The sequence below is a fragment of the Dreissena polymorpha genome, chromosome 9 (assembly GCF_020536995.1).
Source record: "Dreissena polymorpha isolate Duluth1 chromosome 9, UMN_Dpol_1.0, whole genome shotgun sequence".
NCBI lineage: Eukaryota > Metazoa > Mollusca > Bivalvia > Myida > Dreissenidae > Dreissena > Dreissena polymorpha.
The window spans coordinates 92,075,483-92,078,695 of NC_068363.1; positions in this window are offsets into that span (position 1 = coordinate 92,075,483).

Genomic DNA, 3,213 nt, shown 5'->3' on the forward strand with positions numbered 1-3,213 from the left:
GAACATGGGTCATGCAGGGTCAAAAACTAGGTCACAGGGTCACTTAGTGCGTTTTAAACATTGAGCATTGGTTTCAGCTGATTTTTGTGAAGACAAAATGCAAAATATTCTGTGTCAATGCGGCACGTGGGGGTATTCGTCACGTCTGTTGACAAAGCTCTAGTTTTGTTTATGCCCCGGGTATATTGTTTTTGGCCTGTCAATTCATTGTATGTGTCCGTGTGAGTGCGTGTGTCCCAAATTTGGCATGCATGTGTAGCTCATGGAGCTGCACATTTTGAGTGGTGAAAGGTCAAGGTCATCCTTCAAGGTCAAAAGTTTTAAAAAATGCAATCCAAGGAAGTGTTAAGCTTTAAAAGGGAGATAATTTCTGAAATTAATTAATGAATATGAAATCTAACTTAACACCCCGTACTTGATTTGCGTGTGCTACAGCTAAGAACTTCGCAGAAAAAAGACATTCGCTATTTTTGATCTCATAGATATAACTTTTGATCGTTGATTAAACACCGACCACAATCAACGCCATGTATCTTTTTAAAGATATTTCTTGTTATTTTTAATTAACTCTTACCTCAACAAAAAAGGACATTTGCCCAATCGGCTCTTCAATACCTCAGATATCGCCTTGCCAAAACTAGACGAGCTCTTCGATGTCTAGGGTGAGTATGGGGACCTTAAGAGGGCGTCGAGAGCGTATTCCAGCGGCTCTGAGGCGATTCCTTACAGTCTGTGGAGTAACATGACGACTGTTCATTTCGTTTTTTGCCTTGCAGTTTCTGTAGCAGGTATAAATCTGTTACGTTAATGTGTTAGTACAATGTACCTGTCCTGGCGATGAGTTGCAACTTTCGGCGAGGACGGCGATGAATGTTAGCAACACTTCCGGTTCGTTGAAATTTTGCCCAAAGCGCACTGATAGTCGATTTGCTCCTGTTTAAGACTCTAGAAACCTGAAAACATATGAAAATACTAAACACCATGCTTAAACCATAAATAGTGTCTTAATTGACGAATTTTATTCAATATCCGTTGTTTAATTTAAACGAGCAACGTACCTGTCTTATGGATGTACCACTCTGTAGCATTTCAATGGCTCTGACACGCTCCTCCAGAGACATTCTAGCACAGTGTGGTGTTTTTGGGAAAGTGCTGACAATTCAGTAGAGTTAGGATGTGGTGTGTAACAATTCATAAGTGCGCCCGTTGATTTTTGCGCACAAAGTCGGATTCGAACTCTCCTATCCGCACGACCATTTCACACTACCGCAAACATGTGATTTTAGCATTTTTCGATACACAAAAAGGTTTGAACCAAGAATTTTGAAGTTTGGTTATTTTTCATGAAACCGTTTTTCAAAATAAATAATTTCAAAAGTGGTCGGTTATAACTTTTGATGAGTGTATATGGATAAGAGGCTGATGCGCGCCGAATGGCATTGTACACCATCTGTTATAACAGAGTTATGGCCCTTTGTATCTTGAAAAAAAATGCTTTTATTGTGTCCGGAGCCATATCTTGGAAGTGCTTTGGCGGATTTCATAGAAATTTGGTTTAGTGTCCATAAGCATATTTGCGGGGGATATCAATTCAAACGAATTTGCTTGTTTTTTCGGCGTGTAGCTGTATAACGTCACTTTGCCCTTAGATGACCTTCATTCATGATAGCGTCCGAAATGATATAATCCGAATTGTGCATTGGCTAATGATACAAAATCACTGTTAAACTTGGTAGTCTGGTTCCCAGGCTAAAAACATTGGATGCATACTGTCATGATACAAAACATCCTCTAAACATTACATCGAACGTTTCTCCTTAGTTTCGAAGCAGTATAGCATTAATCACATGTCTGTACATTATAAGAATCTATTGTTTACATGCCGTAGAGGCCACACTAACACTACAAAAACAGGCTAGAGTGCACTTTACCGGTTACGCAGTTGTTACCACTATCGACAAAGCGGAGGTTGGGGGCGTTAGCCCGCGATACTAAGAAAATATATGTGTTGGAAATATATCTGTCTTTGATTATTGTAATCCATATTTGCGTTTATTAGTGTAAAAATGTTTCTTGGTACTTTGTTTTGTTCATTTTTTATATAAAGTTCTGTTTTTCTGCAAAAAAAATTATATCACTATGATGCTTGCAATATTGAGTCTTTTATGTTTACATTCTACTAACATCTGTACACAGTATAACACATTATCTTTTATTCATTCCAATATTATGTTCATAGTTTTTTCAGTGGCGAATATGTTTTCTTTTTCTATTGAAACTAAAGTATTACTCGTTTCAATTATGAAAACCTAGTAATACAATTCTTATTGACAATAAAATACAATTTCACCTCTCTTGTTCTTCATTTGTTAATACATATTAAATATATAATCTTATTAACACCTCACTACCTTCATTAAAATACATTGTCGCTTCATTCCATCTCCTTTCACTGGTCGCAAACATTACAACATCAACGCCGTATATCTTTTTAAGATATTTCTTGTTTATGCTTTCATGTGTATGTACTATATACCATAATAATAATATAACATGAATGAACAATATACAATTTATTCAATAAACAACTAATAAAATAAAGTTGGTCTTTTTACTTTTTAGGAAAAGCTTATGCTTAACTCAACTATCGATTAGCGGTATGTTCCTTAAGTAATTAGCAAACAATTAATTACCGACTCGGGCCTTTAATGTACCGACACGGGCCTTTAATGGCCAATTAGTAACCAATTAGTAAACAACTCACTGCTTTAATTATGATACAAACTGTGTAATTAACACTGAAAGAGTAAATACAATCAGCTGAACACAATTTATATAAACACGTCGTGTGTTGTTCGTTGAATTCACAAAACCAGTAATGGCTGTGAACATCCTTGTGTGTACCTGTGCACGGAATGTTGGTGAAGAAGATAAAGCCATCTCATGCGATGTATGCGAAAGATGGCAGCATCTGTATCGTTGTGAGACTTGGTGTCAGTCTCCGACAGTATTGAAAACTGATGAAAGGAATGTTGTCGTTGTGTGGAAATGTTGCGAATGTAGCCGACTAGTGGTAGTTCCATTAGAGGTACCAGAGATAGTGGATACCCCTATAGATGTTACGCCAGAGGTACCGAAGATAGTAGAGACCCCTATGGATGTTACGCCAGAAAGTGCCAGAGGCTACAAATGACATGTCTATATTGTCAGAAA